The sequence below is a fragment of the Cherax quadricarinatus genome, chromosome 22 (genome assembly GCF_038502225.1).
Source record: "Cherax quadricarinatus isolate ZL_2023a chromosome 22, ASM3850222v1, whole genome shotgun sequence".
Classification (NCBI taxonomy): domain Eukaryota; kingdom Metazoa; phylum Arthropoda; class Malacostraca; order Decapoda; family Parastacidae; genus Cherax; species Cherax quadricarinatus.
In genome coordinates, this window is record NC_091313.1 from 24,103,074 (window position 1) to 24,127,016 (window position 23,943).

Here is a 23,943-nt window from a genome sequence, read left to right on the forward strand (position 1 = left end):
TACAGTTCCAATCTTTACTCATCCTCCCCCTACCATTCCCAATATTGTCTCCCATACGACATCTCTGAATTCCGAAACACTTGAAGCAATCTCTGAATATATTGCAGAGACCAAACCATCAATGGACACTGATCCACCTTCCGCTCTTTCTCTCTCCTCTGCTCCATCTGCGCAACTCCTTTCTTCACAGCGCACCGTTCCTTCGCTGCTTGAACATTTTCCACTGCCTCCGCATGTGGACTTTTCTAACCCTCCTAGTCCGTAGGAACCCTTACCTGCGGATTTCAAGTATCTTTATCATTGCCAATCATGGCCTTTTTACAGTGGAATATACGTGGCCTCAGGGGTAATCGGGGTGAGCTTCAGATGTTACTCTCCCAGTTTGCCCCTGTTGGTGTTTGCTTACAGGAACCAAAATTACACTCTGCTGTTATTTCTCACATCTCAGGCTATAATTTATTGTATTCTTCAGATCCTTTTCCTGATGGGACCTTTAATGAAAGTGCCCTTCTTCTCCGCACTGATATTCCGTACCATCAGCTATTTGTTCATACTTCGCTGCATTACACAGCAGCCCGTATCCACTTACATAGGTGGTATACGCTCTGTTCTTTATATCTCTCTCCTTCTAGGGCATTATCTATTCCGGATTTTGCCTTCCTTGTTTCGTCATTACCGCCACCGATTCTGTTACTTGGTGATTTTAATGCCCACCATTTCCTCTGGGGAGGGTCTCACTGTGATTCCCGAGGAATTCAGTTAGAGGCTTTTCTTGCCACCCACCCTCTCCATGTTTTAAATACAGGTACTCACACCCATTTTGATCCTCGGACTCATACTCTCTCTTGCATCGATCTCTCAGTTTGCTCTTCCTCCACCGCATTAGACTTTACTTGGTCTGTTCTCCCGGACTTACATGACAGTGATCATTTCCCAATCATTCTTACTTCCCCTTCATATTCGCCACCTCTTCGCACCCCACGCTGGCAATTTAATCGGGCAAATTGGAACCTTTACTCACACCTGACTGTTTTTAAAGAGGTTCCTTCTTCGTCCTCCATCGATGAGCTTTTACACCTCTTCTCGTCCTCCGTTTTCACTGCAGCTTCTCATTCTATACCCCAAACTTCGGGCAGGCATTCTCAGAAATGCGTGCCTTGGTGGTCTCCTGCTTGTGCTCGTGCAGTACGTTTGAAACGCGCTGCATGGGGCAGGTACCGGTACAATAGAACCACAGAGCGACTCCTTGATTTTAAACAGAAGCGTGCGATCGCTCGCCGTGTCATCCGTGACGCTAAACGCACTTGCTGGCGAGATTATGTCTCCACCATCACCTCTGCTTCCTCTATGAGTGCAGTCTGGAAAAAAGTACGAAAACTGAGTGGTAAATATTCTCCTGACCCGGCTCCTGTTCTGCGGGTTGCCGGTGTTGATATAGCAAACCCACTAGATGTTGCCAATGAAATTGGCAATCATCTGGTCCGTATTTCTCAGGGACTCCATCTATGCCCCTCATTTCTTTCCTCAAAGTCTGCCAGAGAGTTAGCACCCTTGGACTTTTCTTCTCTCAGAGAAGAACAGTATAATGTGCCTTTTACACTTCAAGAACTGGAGGCAACACTCTCAGCTTGTCGATCATCGGCAGCTGGGCCCGACGACATTCATATTCGTATGCTACAACATTTACATCAGTCAGCCCTTGCAGTCCTATTACGCCTTTACAATCTTATTTGGTCACAAGGAGTTCTTCCACAGCTGTGGAAATCTGCCATTGTTCTCCCTTTCCGCAAACCAGGCACTACGGGACATGAAACCTCCCACTATCGTCCCATTGCTCTTACCAGTGCAGTTTGCAAAGTAATGGAACGTCTAGTAAATAGACGTTTAGTGTGGTATTTAGAGACACACAACAGTCTCTCCACTCGTCAATATGGCTTTCGTAAGGGACGTTCTACCATAGACCCCTTACTGCGCTTGGATACGTATGTTCGTAATGCCTTTGCGAATCACCACTCAGTTATTGCCATATTTTTTGACCTTGAGAAGGCATATGACACAACTTGGAGGTATAATATTTTAGCCCAAGCCCACTCCTTAGGCCTTCGAGGCAATCTACCATCCTTCCTTAAGAACTTTTTAACTGACAGGCATTTCCGTGTTCGGGTTAATAATGTGCTCTCCCCGGACTTTATCCAAGCTGAAGGTGTCCCCCAGGGATGTGTTCTGAGCACAACACTTTTTCTCCTTGCTATTAATGATTTGGCCTCTAGTCTTCCATCAAATATTTGGTCATCACTCTATGTTGATGACTTCGCTATTGCCTGTGCAGGCGCTGACTGTCACCTCCTTACAGTTTCTCTCCAGCATGCAGTCGACCGTGTGTCCAATTGGGCCACCACACATGGGTTTAAATTTTCCAGCACTAAAACCCACCAAATCACTTTCACTAGACGCTCTGTCATCTCTAATCATCCTTTGTACCTCTATGGCTCACGTATCCCTGAACGTGATACAGTCAAGTTTCTGGGCCTCCTCTTTGATCGTAGGTTATCCTGGAAACCTCACATTACCTCTCTGAAGGCAACTTGTCACAGCCGGCTGAACCTTCTTAAAACCCTTGCTCATCTTTCGTGGGGAGCTGATCGTCGAACCCTCCTTCACCTACATTCCACCCTTATTTTATCGAAACTTGATTATGGTGACCAGATCTATTCAGCGGCATCTCCTGCTACTCTCTCTAGCCTTAACCCCATTCATCACCAAGGATTACGTTTATGCCTTGGTGCTTTTCGCTCTTCCCCTGTCGAAAGCCTCTATGCAGAAGCGAACGTTCCATCCTTATCCGATCGCCGTGATGCCCATTGCCTGCGCTACTATGTACGCTCTCATGATCTCCGCAATCCTTCCATTTATAGAATGGTCACTGATATTAGTAGACATTCTTTATTTGTTCGCCGCCCCTGCTTACTCCGTCCCTTCTCTCTTCGCCTTCATTCGCTCTTGTCTTCTCTTCAACTACCACCTTTCTATGTACATGTAGCATCTCACTTTTCCCTACCCCCCTGGGAAGTTCCAGCTGTTCGAGTCTGTTCTTTCTCCCTCCCTTGCTCGAAAGCCCAACTGTCTACGGTCGCTTCCCGCTCTCTTTTTCTTGACCACTTTCACTCTCATTCTCATGCCATTGCTGTGTACACAGATGGCTCTAAGTCTTCTGACGGCGTAGGATTCGCAGCAGTGTTTCCGGATAGCGTCGTACAAGGGCATTTACTATCTTCAGCTAGTATTTTTACTGCTGAATTATATGCCATCCTTACAGCACTTATCCGTATTGCATCTATGCCCGTGTCATCATTTGTGGTTGTCTCAGACTCCCTTAGTGCTTTACAGGCTATACAAAAATTTGATACACCTCACCCCTTAGTCCTCCGTATCCAACTTTGGCTACGCCGCATCTTTACTAAGCATAAAGATATTGTTTTTTGTTGGGTCCCTGGTCATGTTGACGTACAGGGCAATGAACAGGCAGACACTGCTGCGCGGTCAGCAGTACATGACCTACCAGTTTCTTATAGAGGTATTCCATGTACGGACTATTTTGCTGTAATATCTTCCCACCTTCACACCCGTTGGCAACAACGTTGGTCTACTATGCTCGGCAACAAACTTCAGTCTATTAAACCGAGTATAGGTTACTGGCCGTCTTCTTATCACCAGTGTCGAGGTTGGGAGACTACTCTCTCCCGTCTTCGCATTGGCCATACTCGTCTTACTCATGGATATCTCATGGAGAGGCGTCTTGCTCCTCTCTGTGAGAATTGCCAAGCTCCATTATCAGTCAGCCACATTCTGTTGGACTGCCCACTTTATCAACGAGCACGCAGAATTTACCTCTGTCGTCGTCTTCGCCCCGCTGCTCTCTCTTTACCTTCCCTTCTCGCTGATGGACCCACCTTTCATTCGGACTCTCTCATTGACTTTTTGACAACGACTGACTTACTTCACAAATTCTGATACTTTCAGCCCTTTCTACTTGTATCTCTTGCTACCCTCTACCCCCGTACTATCCCCTGCCCCGCTGTTTTCTGTAACCTGCTGATCATCCCCCCTCCCTTCTGCCATCCAATTCCCTTGCTTCCTTCCCTACCCTGCAGCGCTGTATAGCCCTTGTGGCTTAGCGCTTCTTTTTGATTATAATAATAATATAGGTAATACATATTTTAAGAAAAAGAGGATAAATAAGTATACACGATATGATGTAGGGCGAAATGACAGTAGTTTGTTGGATTATGTATTGGTAGATAAAAGACTGTTGAGTAGACTTCAGGATGTACATGTTTATAGAGGGGCCACAGATATATCAGATCACTTTCTAGTTGTAGCTACACTGAGAGTAAAAGGTAGATGGGATACAAGGAGAATAGAAACATCAGGGAAGAGAGAGGTGAAGGTTTATAAACTAAAAGAGGAGGCAGTTAGGGTAAGATATAAACAGCTATTGGAGGATAGATGGGCTAATGAGAGCATAGGCAATGGGGTCGAAGAGGTATGGGGTAGGTTTAAAAATGTAGTGTTAGAGTGTTCAGCAGAAGTTTGTGGTTACAGGAAAGTGGGTGCAGGAGGGAAGAGGAGCGATTGGTGGAATGATGATGTAAAGAGAGTAGTAAGGGAGAAAAAGTTAGCATATGAGAAGTTTTTACAAAGTAGAAGTGATGCAAGGAGGGAAGAGTATATGGAGAAAAAGAGAGAAGTTAAGAGAGTGGTGAAGCAATGTAAAAAGAGAGCAAATGAGAGAGTGGGTGAGATGTTATCAACAAATTTTGTTGAAAATAAGAAAAAGTTTTGGAGTGAGATTAACAAGTTAAGAAAGCCTAGAGAACAAATGGATTTGTCAGTTAAAAATAGGAGAGGAGAGTTATTAAATGGAGAGTTAGAGGTATTGGGAAGATGGAAGGAATATTTTGAGGAATTGTTAAATGTTGATGAAGATAGGGAAGCTGTGATTTCGTGTATAGGGCAAGGAGGAATAACATCTTGTAGGAGTGAGGAAGAGCCAGTTGTGAGTGTGGGGGAAGTTCGTGAGGCAGTAGGTAAAATGAAAGGGGGTAAGGCAGCCGGGATTGATGGGATAAAGATAGAAATGTTAAAAGCAGGTGGGGATATAGTTTTGGAGTGGTTGGTGCAATTATTTAATAAATGTATGGAAGAGGGTAAGGTACCTAGGGATTGGCAGAGAGCATGCATAGTTCCTTTGTATAAAGGCAAAGGGGATAAAAGAGAGTGCAAAAATTATAGGGGGATAAGTCTGTTGAGTGTACCTGGTAAAGTGTATGGTAGAGTTATAATTGAAAGAATTAAGAGTAAGACGGAGAATAGGATAGTAGATGAACAAGGAGGCTTTAGGAAAGGTAGGGGGTGTGTGGACCAGGTGTTTACAGTGAAACATATAAGTGAACAGTATTTAGATAAGGCTAAAGAGGTCTTTGTGGCATTTATGGATTTGGAAAAGGCGTATGACAGGGTGGATAGGGGGGCAATGTGGCAGATGTTGCAAGTGTATGGTGTAGGAGGTAGGTTACTGAAAGCAGTGAAGAGTTTTTACGAGGATAGTGAGGCTCAAGTTAGAGTATGTAGGAAAGAGGGAAATTTTTTCCCAGTAAAAGTAGGCCTTAGACAAGGATGTGTGATGTCACCGTGGTTGTTTAATATATTTATAGATGGGGTTGTAAGAGAAGTAAATGCGAGGGTCTTGGCAAGAGGCGTGGAGTTAAAAGATAAAGAATCACACACAAAGTGGGAGTTGTCACAGCTGCTCTTTGCTGATGACACTGTGCTCTTGGGAGATTCTGAAGAGAAGTTGCAGAGATTGGTGGATGAATTTGGTAGGGTGTGCAAAAGAAGAAAATTAAAGGTGAATACAGGAAAGAGTAAGGTTATGAGGATAACAAAAAGATTAGGTGATGAAAGATTGAATATCAGATTGGAGGGAGAGAGTATGGAGGAGGTGAACGTATTCAGATATTTGGGAGTGGACGTGTCAGCGGATGGGTCTATGAAAGATGAGGTGAATCATAGAATTGATGAGGGAAAAAGAGTGAGTGGTGCACTTAGGAGTCTGTGGAGACAAAGAACTTTGTCCTTGGAGGCAAAGAGGGGAATGTATGAGAGTATAGTTTTACCAACGCTCTTATATGGGTGTGAAGCGTGGGTGATGAATGTTGCAGCGAGGAGAAGGCTAGAGGCAGTGGAGATGTCATGTCTGAGGGCAATGTGTGGTGTGAATATAATGCAGAGAATTCGTAGTTTGGAAGTTAGGAGGAGGTGCGGGATTACCAAAACTGTTGTCCAGAGGGCTGAGGAAGGGTTGTTGAGGTGGTTCGGACATGTAGAGAGAATGGAGCGAAACAGAATGACTTCAAGAGTGTATCAGTCTGTAGTGGAAGGAAGGCGGGGTAGGGGTCGGCCTAGGAAGGGTTGGAGGGAGGGGGTAAAGGAGGTTTTGTGTGCGAGGGGCTTGGACTTCCAGCAGGCATGCGTGAGCGTGTTTGATAGGAGTGAATGGAGACAAATGGTTTTTAATACTTGACGTGCTGTTGGAGTGTGAGCAAAGTAACATTTATGAAGGGATTCAGGGAAACCGGCAGGCCGGACTTGAGTCCTGGAGATGGGAAGTACAGTGCCTGCACTCTGAAGGAGGGGTGTTAATGTTGCAGTTTAAAAACTGTAGTGTAAAGCACCCTTCTGGCAAGACAGTGATGGAGTGAATGATGGTGAAAGTTTTTCTTTTTCGGGCCACCCTGCCTTGGTGGGAATCGGCCGGTGTGATAATAAATAAAAAAATATATGTATATATATATATGTATATATATATATGTATGTATATATATATATATGTATATATATATATATATGTATATATATATGTATATATATATGTATATATATATGTATATATATATGTATATATATATATGTATATATATATATGTATATATATATATATGTATATATATATATGTATATATATATATGTATATATATATATGTATATATATATATGTATATATATATATGTATATATATATGTATATATATATATGTATATATATATATGTATATATATATATGTATATATATATATATATGTATATATGTATATATATATATGTATATATATATATGTATATATATATATATATGTATATATATATATATATGTATATATATATATGTATATATATATATGTATATATATATATATGTATATATATATATGTATATATATATATGTATATATATATATATATGTATATATATATATATATGTATATATATATGTATATATATATATATATATATATATATGTATATATATATATATATATATGTATATATATATATATGTATATATATATATATATATATATATATATGTATATATATATATATATATATATATATATATATATATATATTTGGCGTCCTTCCCTCCTAGCTTCAGTGTGACTTACTAATGATCCAAGTTGGACCGAAATGTCGTCATAAGTTTGTGCATTGTTCCAGTCACGGTATTGTGACTTTCTATTCGATAAAGTCATTAAGCGCCTCAGGATATTAGAGCATAACACAACCTTTGCCACGGATGAACAATGACATCATCTTGACGTGGCAGTTGCTGCAGAGAGCAAAAGATCTTGCAGCATCAGGTCTCCAGGTAACAACACATCGTCATATATAGATTGATGGTGAGAGTTTGGTCGTGTATTGCATTCTCTACAGTGGGAAAGGCAGCTGCTCGTACCTCTTCACGGCAAAAATAAATTGATCATTGTGGTTTGGGCCTGGCTACGTCGCTGCTTGTGTGTAGTGCTTGCGTGACACCCATTTGTGATTAACTATTTGTCATTACCAATGAAATATCTTGTCATTCTCTAATTCAGCGATTCTTGACCAACGTGGGCTTACACCCCCCTCCTCCCTAGGGGATCGGTGGAGTAATTTCCAGGGAAAAGGGTTGTTATTTGCCCCTTCAACACTCAACTGAATAATTAAAAGTAATGAAGTTAAAAACTAAAGCTGGTTTCTCACTGTTCCTATTTAAATAGGGATTTTAATTTTTACATTAGAATTTTATATAAAAGAGGGGAGGAGGGAGGGTGTGATGACCAGCTGCAATAGTGGCACGCAACCCAAAATAGATTTAAGAATCTATGATCTAATTCATTTCACTACCTGGAAATAGCATGACCACTAGTTTATTAATTTCAGATTTTAATGGAATGGCGCGGTAAGTCAGTGGAAGGCCTCGGTCAGATGACCCAAAGCTCCAGTGGCTGGTCATAGGGAAACTCTTGTTCTGGCTCCTGACGAGTCTTGCCTAACCTAACTGGTCTTTAAACAGAATGATAAACACAGGTTTAGCACAATTTACAGACTAAACATAAAATATCGTCTGTTTCGACTTCTAGAGATGTTCTATGATAGCTTGTATATCGTATGGTAGCTTGTATATCCTGTGAAAGTGTGTATATAACCCACGTGTCTTATGGTATCCTATATATCCTAGAGTAACCTCTGTCCTACGATGGTCTGTGTATCCTACAAGAATCTGTTCCGTACCACCAGAGTCATCGAGTAATAGCTATAATCATGTTCAAATGCGTTGCGTGACATCTAGTACTGAATCTAGGTATTTTTTATGCGAGTTAAGTCATGGCGGTGCCTTGAGAGAGCAAATCTCGTGGCATTACTCAGAGGTAGCTGCTGATGGATATTTTTATTCTGAACAAGTTTGTTTATTTTTCTGCAAGAGTATCTTGCTGCTGGCCCATCTGTCTACTGATACTTTGGATTCTGTCTGTATGTTTCTCTCTCTCTCTCTCTCTTAGGAGGCCTGGTCTCAGACCGGGCCGCGGGGGCGTTGACCCCCGGAACTCTCTCCAGGTAAACTCTCTCTCTCTCTCTCTCTCTCTCTCTCTCTCTCTCTCTCTCTCTCTCTCTCTCTCTCTCTCTCTCTCTCTCTCTCTCCTTTTTTCTTTCTCTTTCCTTTTTCCTTTTTTCTTTTTTTCTTTTTTCTTTCTCTTTTTCATTCTTTTTCTTTTTTCTTTCTTTTTTATTGTTCTCTTTGTATTTTTGTTCTTTGTCTCTGGTGTGTTGTGGTAATGAGGATATTCTAGTATAACGTGTGCAACGGACGTGTTTATTTCTGTTTCTACAAGCCTGAAACCTAGTTATTTGTGTGAAACTGTCCTTGTGTACTTGTAATTGTGCATGTGGGTGTTTTTTTTTAATGCAATTTTTCCTTGCAGGAAATGGGAACGGGGAGGAACCTGTATCTCTTGGTATATATATAGGTTATAATTATAACCGGGGTGGACCGGTAAGTCAGCGGAAGACCTCGATCAGATGACGAAAAGCTCCACTGGCGGGTCGTCATATGACTAAGTCACCCGTCAGGAAACACTTATTCTGTTTCCTGAAGAATCTTTCACTTCAAAAATTTGGACCAACCGATTTGGATCTATTTTTGACCCGGTGTTTGGGGTTTGCATCTCCAGACATTTAGCTCATTCCACTTCAGTTTTCTGATTTCGAAGTGACTCGTTTGAGTGTAATTTTGAACCGTGCTATCTTGTTACCTCAGTGTGAAGAAACAATCCTTGCACATCCAGCACTGAGTACGTATGGCTCATTTCCGTCCTTGTTCTACCAGTGAAGGGAGGCCTAACTCGTTCATTGTTTCTACATTCTTATTTCTCAGATTTAAGTCTCCAATCTGGATGCTCTCTTTGGGGGCATCAGTGTGATTTACTATGTGAAGTTTATACCTCACTAGCAATGTATTCTCAAAAATGAGTCTCGTATACGAGATGATGTATATGGATCGTGTCTTTGTCAAGGTCACTGAATACCGCTTTTATGATCAAGCACAGCCTGGGCTGCTGGTGAGGCTGTTTTCTCGCGCTTCGGGATTCGGGAGACGCTGGTTTGAGGAAATGGATATATTTCTGTGCCTCTCTTACTGTTTCTGCGAACTTTAACCCTGATATTCCTTCTTCATCTTCCCCGTCTACCAGTTTTATATACAAAAATACTTTTGTTCTGGCTTAGTTCTTGTGAACCTCTATTATTTCATTCCTAAACAGTCAAGTTTTTTTGCATCTTTTATCAAAATTTTCATTATCTTGATCATATACTGTAAGTTTCTATCTGATGAGGCTGTTTGTTATTGGGTTTTCCTTGATATTTTAATATTTTTTTTTCAGTTTCCCTTCTTACCTGAGGATAAAACTCTCCGGCTTTGCTAACTTCCTTGTTCTCTTGAGATCGCTTTCATCTGCACTTTTCCCACGCTTGTTTCATAATTTTACTTCTTTTCATTGCTGACTGAACCATGTGTTCATTTCATCTAGTGCCCCTTTTCCCCGCAGGTTGGTGCAGAACTGACTCACTTTTTGCACTTCTAATTGAAATGTCTTTGTCACTTCCTGGATGAATTGTCCTGTAGCTGTGCCGTTAAATGTTCAACTTTTTTTATTTTTATTTTTTGAGATATCTTTGTTTACTTTCACCAAGTAACAGAAAATTAAATTAGTGATCACTTTCACGGGCGTTTCATACTGAGTTTCTAGGTCTTTCTTGCTGGAAGGGACAACAAGGGCAAATATCACTTTCCTCTCTCATTCTCGTCATTTCGTAAACATAATGATTTGAAAGTTGTGCATCATAGATTCAAGTGTGTGTGTGTGTGTGTGTGTGTGTGTGTGTGTGTGTCGCAGGTACGGGCGTGGTTTGTGTGTGTGTGTGTACACGTGGGTGAGCAAGCAAGCGTATTATTTACTTCCGGTCTACATGGTAACAACCAGTAGACAACGCCTTACTTGACGTCCACTCCCTTTCCTACCACAACAACCACAATCACAATAATGTGGTGGGCACTCCCTTTCCCTCCCACTTCTCCCCCCCCCCACTTCCTCCTCTTTCTTTACTCCCGTCTATTTTCTCTCTCCAACCCTCCCTTTTCTCTCTCTACAACTCTTCCTTATCTCTCATCCCCTCCACTTTTCCACCTTAACATTTTCCTCTATTTCTATCCTTTTTTCCCTTTCCTTTTCGCTCCTCTCTTCTCTTCACTATCCCACTCCCCTCTCGCCTCTCTTCATCCCGTTAAAATGCTCAAAAAAAGCCACTTCCCTTACGCTCCCCAAATACCTGTCACCGTTAACTCGTATTAGAGTTAATTCCGATAACGAAGCTTATCTGAGTAACGGTACTGCAGTTATATTGCTCTCTCTCGCCTAACTGTGGCTTCTATGGGTTAAGCTCCGACTCTTGGGCTGCGTTACGTGACAAATTATATAATAGCAGCTGGTTCATAATGGCCAATAGCTGGTTGTTCAATGTGGCTAACAGCACCCAGTGCACTGTACGTCCAGCACGTTCTTCGACAGTGAAGCGCAGAATTATGAAGGTAATTAAGTCTTTTATTGAACCCCCAACGAGCAAATTATTTAATATTTGGATATTATTATAAGTGAATAAATTGAAGAAAATGTATTTAAACAGGACTGCATTACACTTGAAGGGTCAGCGAGCGAGACTCAGGCAAAACAGAGCCTATCTTGGTGCTGTCTTACATCTTGGTGCTGTCTTACATCTTGGTGCTGTTTTACATCTTGGTGCTGTCTTACATCTTGGTGCTGTCTTACATCTTGGTGCTGTCTTACATCTAGGTGATATCTTACATCTTGGTGCTGTCTTACATCTTGGTGCTGTCTTACATCTTGGTGCTGTCTTACATCTTGGTGCTGTCTTACATCTTGGTGCTGTCTTACATCTTGGTGCTGTCTTACATCTTGGTGCTGTCTTACATCTTGGTGATATCTTACATCTTGGTACTTGAAGTACCAAGATGCAAGAGCGATGAACCTGTGAAAAGACAATGTCAGTGGGATGAAAGAAATGGTAAATATCAAGAGTGTAGAGAGTCCGATGGGCTCGGTGATGCTTTTTTTTTTTTTATCACACTGGCCGATTCCCACCAAGGCAGGGTGGCCCGAAAAAGAAAAACTTTCACCATCATTCACTCCATCACTGTCTTGCCAGAAGGGTGCTTTACACTACAGTTTTTAAACTGCAACATTAACACCACTCCTTCAGAGTGCAGGCACTGTACTTCCCATCTCCAGGACTCAAGTCCGGCCTGCCGGTTTCCCTGAATCCCTTCATAAATGTTACTTTGCTCACACTCCAACAGCACGTCAAGTATTAAAAAAAATTTGTCTCCATTTACTCCTATCAAACACGCTCACACATGCCTGCTGGAAGTCCAAGCCCATCGCACACAAAACCTCCTTTCCCTCCAACCTTTCCTAGGCCGACCCCTACCCTGCCTTCCTTCCACTACAGACTGATACACTCTTGAAGTCACTCTGTTTCGCTCCATTCTCTCTACATGTCCGAACCACCTCAACAACCCTTCCTCAGCCCTCTGGAGAACAGTTTTGGTAATCCCGCAACTTCTCCTAACTTCCAAACTTCGAATTCTCTGCATTATATTCACACCACACATTGCCCTCAGACATGACATCTCCACTGCCTCCAGCCTTCTCGCCGCAACATTCATCACCCATGCTTCACACCCATATAAGAGCGTTAGTAAAACTATACTCTCATACGTTCCCCTCTTTGCCTCCAAGGACAAAGTTCTTTGTCTCCTCAGACTCCTAAATGCACCACTCACCCTTTTTCCCTCATCAATTCTATGATTCACCTCATCTTTCATAGACCCATCCGCTGACACGTCCACTCCCAAATATCTGAATACATTCACCTCCTCCATACTCTCTCTCTCCAATCTGATATCCAATCTTTCATCACCTAATCTTTTTGTTATCCTCATTACCTTACTCTTTCCTGTATTCACTTTTAATTTTCTTCTTTTGCACACCATACCAAATTCATCCACCAATCACTGCAACTTCTCTTCAGAATCTCCCAAGAGCACAGTGTCATCAGCAAAGAGCAACTGTGACAACTCCCACTTTGTGTGATTCTCTTTCAACTCCACGCCTCTTGCCAAGACCCTCGCATTTACTTCTCTTACAACCCCATCTATAAATATATTAAACAACCACGGTGACATCACACATCCTTGTCTAAGGCCTACTTTTACTGGGAAATGATCTCCCTCTTTCCTACATACTCCAACTTGAGCCTCACTATCCTCGTAAAAACTCTTCACTGCTTTCAGTAACCTACCTCCTACACCATACACTTGCAACATCTGCCACATTGCCCCCCTATCCACCCTGTCATACGCCTTTTCCAAATCCATAAATGCCACAAAAACCTCTTTAGCCTTATCTAAATACTGTTCACTTATATGTTTCACTGTAAACACCTGGTCCACACACCCCCTACCTTTCCTAAAGCCTCCTTGTTCATCTGCTATCCTATTCTCCGTCTTACTCTTAATTCTTTCAATAATAACTCTACCATACACTTTACCAGGTATACTCAACAGACTTATCCCCCTATAATTTTTGCACTCTCTTTTGTCCCCTTTGCCTTTATACAAAGGGACTATGCATGCTCTCTGCCAATCCCTAGGTACCTTACCCTCTTCCATGCATGGTATTTTAAAGTCATCGCTGCGTGGTCCAGTCTCGGACCAGGGACTCCTGACTGATTTCCAGATTAGTCACGCTGTTGGATCCCACAGCATGCAAAAAAAAGTCTAGTATTGTTATTTTTGCATGCTATACATGGATCTTCTAGTGTACAGTACTAGTATCTTAAAGGAAATTTTTTTTTTTTTTTTTTTTTTTTTTTTTTTTTTTTTTTTTTTTTTTTTTTTTTTTTTTTTTTTTTTTTTTTTTTTTTCCCCCAAAGTTGAAGATTGAGACACTTGTGCAGTATTTGAGATTCTTTATTGAGGAAACGTTTCGCTACACAGTAGCTTCATCAGTCCATTACAAAGAAGAATGGTAGAAAAAAATAGTAGTAGTAGTTTGGAGGTACCTCAGACTACTGTTAAGTGTTGCACAAAGATTCCCAAATGCTGCACAAGTCTCATTCTTCAATTTGTCGGTTTTCTAAACCATTCATCACATTTGATTGGAAGGTTCTCTCTATGCTAGCGACTCGTTTTTCTTAACCTTTCTCTTCATGACTGTCGGCTTGTAACATTGTTTACTCCTGATCTCGTACAATTAACCTAAACCTCCTTCAAGTGGCTTAAGAGTGCATTTTTCACTTTTCCAAATATTAAGCCTTATTTTTTCTTTCACGGCGAAATAGTTGAAAATGTAATTTACACTCGTATTTCTTTGTCCTCGAAGATATTTGTGTATTGTTTATCAGAGATAACGCAATGAAGTGATTCGTCAGTTACCATATAGAGCTTCGGCGAGTATTGTTACTGGACCAACACGGTTATCCACTCATAAGACCTTTGATTTCACTTTATTTACTAATATTCATTGGGTGAGATTCTTTAAAATTAAATACCTGCCTGCCACTGGTTCATGTATTACCTTTTCATGGGTATTTTGTGTACTGTTACACCACCATCGCACTTACGTAAGAATTTTACAAGGACCTGACCGCAGAGGCGTTGACCCTGGGAACGACCTCCAGGTATCTGTGTATATCATGTTAGCATTTTCGTTGTATAGCATTGTGGGTAAACCAGGTTCTGTTATGAGAGGCAAGACTGTCCTGCTCTAAACACTTCTTATCCTGGGTTGTATAAATTTTTCTATGTCGACCCGTGACGGCTATGCCCAGCAATCTGAAGAATGGCTTTAATCAGCAGCTGTAGAGCATATGAAGTAACACATGTATCTGGACTCGGTCTTTACGTAATTTAAAACCTGAGATTGTTTTTAGTTTATACATTCACGGAGAGAGGGAGAGAGGGAGAGGGAGAGGGAGAGGGAGGGAGGGAGAGGGAGAGGGAGGGAGAGAGAGGGAGAGAGAGAGAGGGAGGGAGAGAGAGGGAGGGAGAGAGAGGGAGGGAGAGAGAGAGAGGGAGGGAGAGAGAGGGAGGGAGAGAGAGGGAGGGAGAGGGAGGGAGAGAGAGGTAGAGAGGTAGAGAGAGAGAGAGGAGAGGAGAGAGAGAGGGAGAGAGAGAGAGGGAGGGAGAGAGAGAGAGGGAGCGAGAGTGAGGGAGAGGGAGGGAGAGTGAGAGAGAGTGAGGGAGAGAGAGGGAGAGGGAGGGAGAGTGAGGGATGAAGGGAGAGGGAGGGAGAGGGAGGGAGAGGGAGAGAGAGGGAGGGAGAGGGAGAGAGAGAGAGGGAGAGATGGAGGGAGAGAGAGGAGAGGGAGAGGGAGGGATAGAGAGGGAGGGATAGAGGGAGGGAGGGAGAGTGAGGGAGGGAGAGAGAGGGAGGGAGAGAGAGGGAGAGAGAGAGGGGGAGGGGAGAGAGAGGGAGAGGGAGGGAGAGAGAGGGAGGGAGAGAGAGGGAGGAAGGGAGAGGGAGGGAGAGGGAGGGAGAGGGAGGGAGAGGGAGAGGGAGAGAGGGAGAGGGAGGGAGTGAGAGGGAGGGAGAGAGAGGGAGGGAGGGAGAGAGAGGGAGGGAGAGAGAGAGGGAGGGAGAGAGAGAGGGAGGGAGAGGGAAGGAGGGAGAGGGGGGGAGAGGGAGAGGGAGAGAGGGAGAGAACATCACTCCATCTGAGATCATACATACCCAGGATGACTAGAGTATGGAACACATTCGTACAGCATAATGATGTCAACGACCTGGGAGTGATTATGTCGGAGGATCTCACCTTCAAGGACCATAACATTGTATCAATCGCATCTGCTAGAAAAATGACAGGATGGATAATGAGAACCTTCAAAACTAGGGAGGCCAAGCCCATGATGACACTCTTCAGGTCACTTGTTCTATCTAGGCTGGAATATTGCTGCACTCTAACAGCACCTTTCAAGGCAGGTGAAATTGCCGACCTAGAAAATGTACAGAGAACTTTCACGGCGCGCATAACGGAGATAAAACACCTCAATTACTGGGAGCGCTTGAGGTTTCTAAACCTGTATTCCCTGGAACGCAGGAGGGAGAGATACATGATTATATACACCTGGAAAATCCTAGAGGGACTAGTACCGAACTTGCACACGAAAATCACTCACTACGAAAGCAAAAGACTTGGCAGACGATGCACCATCCCCCCAATGAAAAGCAGGGGTGTCACTAGCACGTTAAGAGACCATACAATAAGTGTCAGGGGCCCGAGACTGTTCAACTGCCTCCCAGCACACATAAGGGGGATTACCAACAGACCCCTGGCAGTCTTCAAGCTGGCACTGGACAAGCACCTAAAGTCAGTTCCTGATCAGCCGGGCTGTGGCTCGTACGTTGGTTTGCGTGCAGCCAGCAGCAACAGCCTGGTTGATCAGGCGCTGATCCACCAGGAGGCCTGGTCACAGACCGGGCCGCGGGGGCGTTGACCCCCGGAACTCTCTCCAGGTAAACTCCAGGTAAGATAGTCAGTTGATCAAATGAAAATGCTGGCCCACAGATGGCTCCAACTTCATCCTGTTCCCTACTTGTATGTCTCATAACAATAAAAATGCTTTCAAATGAGCTGATGTAGGTAACAGCTCTTAGCTTGCCAATAAAGTTAGGAATCCTTAACCTGTAATATAGCTGTCAATAAAGCTAGGGATCCTTAACCTTGTCAAACCCTGTGTAAAAAAATAAAAAGAGAGAGAGAGAGAGAGAGAGAGAGAGAGAGCGAGCGAGCGAGCGTCTGCTATAAAGCTTGGACATTGTCAGTTGCTTCTCCATAGTGTGTTTAGGTTGCACTAAATTTACGAAGGAATATTTTTCTTTTAAACTGCATAAGCTAATTAACATTATTAATCACAGATGAATGTAAATATTCAAATTCCCCTCCTTCATTCCTTCCTTTCTTTCTTCTTACCCTTTCTCTCACGATTATACCTTTCTCCCTACTTCATGTCTCGCCTTGACCCCCTTTTCTACCGTCAACTCCAAGGCTGACTCAGTGATCTGAGTTATACACGCACATGCGCAACTCACCTACGCACGCTTATGCACACACATACCCGTTTATAAATACATACGCACGCTTATTCACACACGCACATGCTACTGTACTTTATATATAGATTTAATGTCGTGCCGAATAGGTAAAACTAGTAAATTAGCAAGAACTCGTTTAAATTTAAGTCCTTTCTAAAATTTTCTTTTGTATATTTAAAGATACATTTTTTTTTTATTTATTTAATATAAAAATTTTCTCTCATACGTTTAAAGATATAGTTTTTTACATTTATATTAATGTAAAATTAATTTTGTACCAAAAGAACTTTAGAAAACTAAAATATATTTTAGACAATTTTACAATAATTTAATAAGAAACACAATGAAATATATTTTATTCTTTAGGTTCAGAATTATTTTTGTGAAATTACTGCATACACAAATTTTCGATTGTCATATTCGGCAAGAAAAGGGTTGCAAGGTTTTCCTATTCGGCACGACGTATATATATATATCGCGGGCCACCGTACCTTGGTGGGAAACGACCGATGTGTTTGTGTGTGTGTGTGTATATATATATATATATATATATATATACATACATATATCTGAAATATGTGAATTTCCAAGATATCTCGTGATTTCTTACATTATATATGTAATGTGATACATGTATGTGTTTTACACGTATGTATAATTCGCAATTCGAATTTAAAGTTTTGCTGCTTACAAAATTAAGCTTAAACAACACCATCGCTGTAATTATCTACCGGGTTTGTGTCTTTAGAAAAGTCCTCTTCAGAACGTTTTTCACTCGGCAGTAAAATTACTCATCTGAGTTGTAGTCGGCTCTCTGTTCTAGGTCTTACCGTAAAGCATACATGTGTAAAACTAGCTCTACTGCAAGTCACGTTCTGGGCGAAAGTGCGAGAAAACTCCTGAATTGTTGGAAGTATTGAAGTGCACAGTAAATGATATCCATAGTGTGGTTTGTTTATGATGGTTAAAAAAAAAAAGTCTCGTATCGTCCTGTTCAGTTTTCTCGTTGTAGCAGAGTTGCAAGAATATGCGACAGGAAAGACCCTCTCTGTCAATAAGAACCGCAGCCGAGGTCAGAGTTATATCGTTCTTTCAGCTAGAACTTTCGTTGGATGCTACTCGCTATGTAACAGTTTTTCTCTTGCTCAATGCGTAACGACTGTAAAACAATACCTTGGGATATTATCACTCTGTAGCATGATGTGAAAGGTCATAGCGACAGTCATTCCGTTCCATTTTCATAATTCATCTTTCCAGTGAGATTTTTAGCTATTTCTAATTGAAACTCATGATATTCTTCAGGTAACTGGCCAAGAAGGTTACTAACACAGAATAATCCAAGAAAGTCGAGCAGTTTGGTTAATTACAATTGGGGTCCTTCCGGGTCTTCCCCAGGATGCAACCCACAGCAACTGCCCGACACTTAAATAATTATTTAATGAGTGAACATAGGCTTCAGGTGTAAGGAAATCTACTCGTAGGTCTCTTCCCACCAGGGAATCTAACCAAGATACATTCGCCCTTTGCCACAAATAAAAAGTTAACGAGATTAACATTGCCTTCAATGATCTGACTTGATCTGTGAAAAAGTTAATGAAAGCACTGCTGGGTGTCTTGGGCATGCCAGTGCGTTAGAACTATGCCAGCACTGCTTACCTGAACAGGGTTTTCCATGCACGACTGGTCTCTGGCGAGGGACCAGAAAAAACTGCTCCTCCTTCACGGTAAACATCGTCCGTAAGAGGAAGGCAATTCTGAACACCTCCACCTCTCAGAAAGATTATGTAAGGGAGGAAACCATACATTGCGCTCAGCGAATCGTTGTATTTTTCTAACCTTGGCCCGGGTTCTTCTAAATTGCTGCAGCTGTTTTCTAATCACCGTTGTGGAACAGTAGATCCCGTTGTCCTGTTTGTAAACACACACTTACCCACTCAGACCGGTAAGAACAAAGTTCCTGTTTTCAGAAGTCCTTCCGCCGGTTCTCGTTGCCACTTGTAAGTTTTTGGTAAAATGTAAAGAGCTTTGTGCACGACTCAAGGCCAAAATACTTAAGGAAAATTAGTAGATGATGACAAACTTACTTCGGCTGGACTAAACATGGCTCATGTTCACAGTACACAAACTACCCCGCAAGTTAATGTTAACACCTCTGTCAGGATTCGTAAATATTACTAACTGCATTAAACCCGCAGACCTGTGCTCTACCGTAGGTTCTTTTGAAGTATAAGAAGCATGCAGGGAGTGACCGATTCCGAAGACTAGTCTATCACTGCCGAAACTTTTGTCTGTCCTAATTATAGCAGATAGTGATTTCATAGCAACGTCGCTAAACTTTTTTTAGCAGTCGATTTACCCCCCCCCCTCCCCCTCCTACAGATATATGTTTAACGAATTGAAAGTTATCCTTATAGAGCTCATTGTAGTTCCTCAGCATGATTAAAGCTGCTGGTATTTTGACGTCTAGTGGAATAATGTTCGTCAACCAGTATTGTATCTGCAAAGTAGAGACTTTAGAGTTATCTTCAGTTATCAGTTTTTCTATTATGTAGATCATCTTTTTTATTTACATTAGTGCCCAATTGTTATACTGAAAAGGATATCCCTTTTTAAGAGAGCAAGCATGTAAAAGCAAATATCCTCGGACAAGGCTGGACACACTTGATCTCTTCTTAGTTTGAACATTAAATGACTCTCTTCACTATCCTTTCATATTTGAATTCAGTTTCTTGAGGTTTCCTTTCAGTAGCTCTACTTCTACTTCTTGAGTCTCCAGCCTCCACCTCTAGCCAGCCTCCTTAGATATGTAGGGCCCCGACTTGTATTCGGCTTCTAGGGTAGAGGTTCCTTTATATCTTTTTTCTTCACTCCCACAACTTCATAATGATCTCATTATCACTGTGACGTCCCATCTCTCTTCTCTCTTCCCACACATCTCATTTCCTCTCCTCGTCTGTTTTCTAATCCTGCCCAACCCTCAGCGAGCACCTCCTGTTTTAAAGTGATCAGGACAACCGCCAGTCTCTCGTCATAGGTTAGGATGCGTAACGTAAGGTTTGTCAGGAAACAGGACAAATGTTGCCTGAAGCCGGTCTTAGTCATGATGATCCGCCAATGGAACTTTGTCATGTGACCTACGTCTTCCGCTAGCTTCCCGCTCCATCCCTTTAAAAATTAAGGTTATAATTAAACCACTAATGAATTATTTTTTTCTCGTCGTTTTGTCGCCTTTCACTATATTTACACAGGAAAATAATAAATCTACTGTTAAAAGGTTTTCTCTCCTTTCCCTTCACAAACGTGGACAATTACAAGAGTTCGTTCCTCTCCTCTTTTCGAGGCGTCCGAGTGTTGTTCATGGAAAGTATAGCAGTAATATTGCATCATTTACATTTGCTTCTAATAAATTAATGCAACGAAACACGAAGAGTTGTTACACTATATACTCGGGTAATTGGATTGTGCTCGAATAATTCAGTTGACATATTCCGCTTGGAGGCATTGCTGGTACCATATAGAACCAAAAAAAATCACAATAAAGTGACTGGAACAATATACAGCCCATACATAGAACCAATTACAAAGTCGCAGTGTGACTTTGTAAATGGTCCAAATCGGATCGAAACGTCGTCGTAAGCTTCTCTCTTATGTGCGGGTTATTATGTGTATTACTGATTCCATAGCACTGGTAATCTCCATCGATATCAAGAACGGTTCTCTGTTTATAGGATCATTTGAGTAAACTGAGGTTACTGGTTGACAAAATTTTTTATAATTTCAATGAAGAAATAACGAAAACCATCGCCCCCGGGTGGGCTCGAACCACCAACCTTTCGGTTAACAGCCGAACGCGCTAACCAATTGTGCCACGGAGGCTCCTCTCGCACAGGGAGTGAGATATATAGGTTAGTCTAACACCGCCCCTTATCGCAGTACAATAATTAGTAAGCTGAGATTTGATCACAGCACTTAAATTGTAAAATAAAGTTTGTGAAGAAAACGCTAGGTTGATTCTCGATTGGCTCTGTGATGGTTCTCAGAATTCGAGTGTTGTGGGTAATACTTCGGTGAAGAGAACACCTGAAGGTTCCCAACAGAAATAAGTCATACTACTTTACTTTTTTGGGAGTCTCAGACGTCGATTTCTATCCCTCCTAAAACGTAACCCTTCATTAGGTGGGGGGGAGGATGCCTTGATAGTAAAAGGCTCTTGATCCAAGGAATTGGAACTAGCATCCATCTGGATACACCGTTGTGTACGCTGATGGCTTTTAAATCCTCTGGTGAGGTAGCATTGTTCTGCCCTTGCTAACTGTATTCCTTAAACAAGCAGTGTATAACCAGCTTCATCGCTTTTGCAGTGTCTAAATTAAGAGCGTTACAGGTAATCCGGATTGTCGCTTATTTGCACACGATTTCCCTTCACATTCAGTAGGCCATTATTTTATTATTAAAGATTAGCTGGTATTCTCCCGGCCCGGGCCTTTTCCAAGTGGTGGCCCGGCCTTGGCTCCCTCTTTAGGGAGTGTCTGAGACCTAAGTCTCCCATGGGAGGAGGCACAAGTACCTCCTCATTTTTGGGACCAACTGTCCCCAGGCCTAGCCACAAGCTAGGCCTCTTTGGTCCGCCATCCCCGCCCCAAGGGGGCTAATGGGAATGACAGTCTTATGAGCTAAAGGCTCGGGCTCAGGCACCTACCCTACCCTAGAAGGGTTAGGCATGGTATCAATCCAGTAGGCCATTTTTTTTTTTTATTCGCCGGTATTCTCCCGGCCCGGGTCTTTTCCAAGTAGTGGTGACCCGGCCTTGGCTCCCTATCTGGGGAGTGTCTCGAGACTTAAGTCTCCCATGGGAGGAGGTACAAGTACCTCCTCATCTTTGGGACCAAGTGTCCCCAGGCCTAGCCACATTCCCCGCCCTCACGGGGCTCGTAGGGAGAAGCTAGGCCTCTGGTCTGCCATCTACCCCGCCTCAAAGGGGCTCGTGGGGATGGCAGTCTTATGAGCTGCAGTTGGTAGCAAGCTCAGGCCGTCAGTAGGCCATTATTATTAAAGATTCGCCGGTAATTCTCCCGGCCCGGGCCTTTTCCAAGTGGTGGCCCGGCCATTAGTTAAAGTTAAAGATTAGCCGGTATTCTCCCGGCCCGGGCCTTGTCCAAGTGGTGGCCCGGCCTTGGCTCCCTCTTTAGGGAGTATCTGAGACCTAAGTCTCCCATGGGAGGAGGCACAAGTACCTCCTCATCTTTGGGACCAACTGTCCCCAGGCCTAGCCACAAGCTAGGCCTCTCTGGTCTGCCATCCCTGCCCAAAGGGGGCTAATGGGAATGACAGTCTTATGAGCTAAAGGCTCGGGCTCAGGCACCTACCCTACCCTAGAAGGGTTAGGCATGGTGTCGATCGGCCCGGCCATGATAGCAAAATGATATTAATAACTGCAAATGAAAATAATTGAAAATTAGCAAATTTTAATGGAAAAACCCCTGAACTACTCTCCAAGTGCAGGTTATCTGTGTATGGTCCTTCACGGTTTTAGATTTTTGTATTTTTGTAAATTCTACCACTCGTAATTATTAACCTTTTATGGAAGTGATGCTTTTCCCTTCAATGTTATTTGTTTTTGTTTGCTGTTGACTTTTGACACCAGCTTACTCCATTCGTTTATCTCTTTGCCTTTCTTTCTAATTACCCTCTGCATCGCTTTTTTTTTTTGGCCAATTTACTAATTATAAGTGTAAGTCTACGGGTATTACTGTCTAGAAAAACTGCACGAATATCTATTTAAGTCCTCTCTAATTTCCTACAGTCCACCCCTCCCATTTTTCTTTGGTATGACTGGGGAAACAGGCTACAAATAAGGGTAAAACAAAGAGCTTAGATCGTCCTGGACGACGCCCAGCTGCTGTGCATGGCTCAATGGTACAAGCTGGTTACCTGGTGCTCATGAACGTTAAATTACACATTATTTATAGTTGCTTTTATGATGTATTATTATAATTTATCAATAAAATTTATCTGACATCGTCTAGTATACACACCACATTGTCTCTTTATTACAGTATAAATTGCTGGGTCATATATTAAAGAATATTCTTAAATCTAATGTTGAGCTCCTCGCATACTTCTTGGGCGTTTATTGTGAGCTCCCCACCTTCTTTCCTCAGTCTGATTACCTGGTCCTGACTGTTGTCTTCCTCCTGATGTGGCTATACAGCAGTTTTGGGTCAGACTTGACTTTCGATGTTACGTCGTTTCTGGCTCTTCTACTAATATCTGTGTTTTCCTGGGTCCTTTGTCTTCTGTACTTTTTCCATTCTCTAGTGCACTTAGTTTTTGCCTCCCTGCACCTTTGGGTAAACTAAGGGGTCCTTCTGGTCTTCACATTATTGTTGCCCTTGGGAACAAGCCTTTCCTCTACCTCATTGCATTTTGTTCTTACGTAGTCCATTTCGTTTATTGACCCTCCTACCAATTCTCTTTCCCACTGAACCTCCTGCAGGAAGTTTCTCATACCTGTGTAGTCCTCCCTTTTGCAGTCTGGCTTTTCCCATCCTATTCCTGTTACCTTCTCTACTTGTAACTCTACTATGTATTCGAAGTTCAGAAAAACGTCATCACTAGCTCATATGTGATGTCCTCAATGTCCAAGCGCGCGCGCGCGCACACACACACACACACACACACACACACACACACACACACACACACACACACACACACACACACACACACACACACACACACACACACACACAGACCTGGACAGGCTGGACACCTGGTCCAGCAACTGGCTTCTCGAATTTAACCCCGCCAAATACAAAATCATGAAGATCGGGGAAGGGCAAAGATGACCGCAGAGAGAGTATAGGCTAGGTGGCCAAAGACTACAAACCTC

The 23,943-nt window shown here is 42.5% G+C and overlaps 1 protein-coding gene and 1 non-coding gene across 6 annotated transcripts in view; one reads left to right on the plus strand and one right to left on the minus strand.

The window, feature by feature from the left end:
- LOC128689868 (serine protease 42) overlaps window positions 1-23,943 on the plus strand; it is a 204,539-nt gene that overhangs the window by 142,326 nt on the left and 38,270 nt on the right. The gene's annotated exons all lie outside the window — the stretch shown is intronic.
- Window positions 20,854-20,927, minus strand: TRNAN-GUU (transfer RNA asparagine (anticodon GUU)). Its single transcript has one exon. It is a non-coding gene; the product is annotated as a tRNA-Asn (tRNA).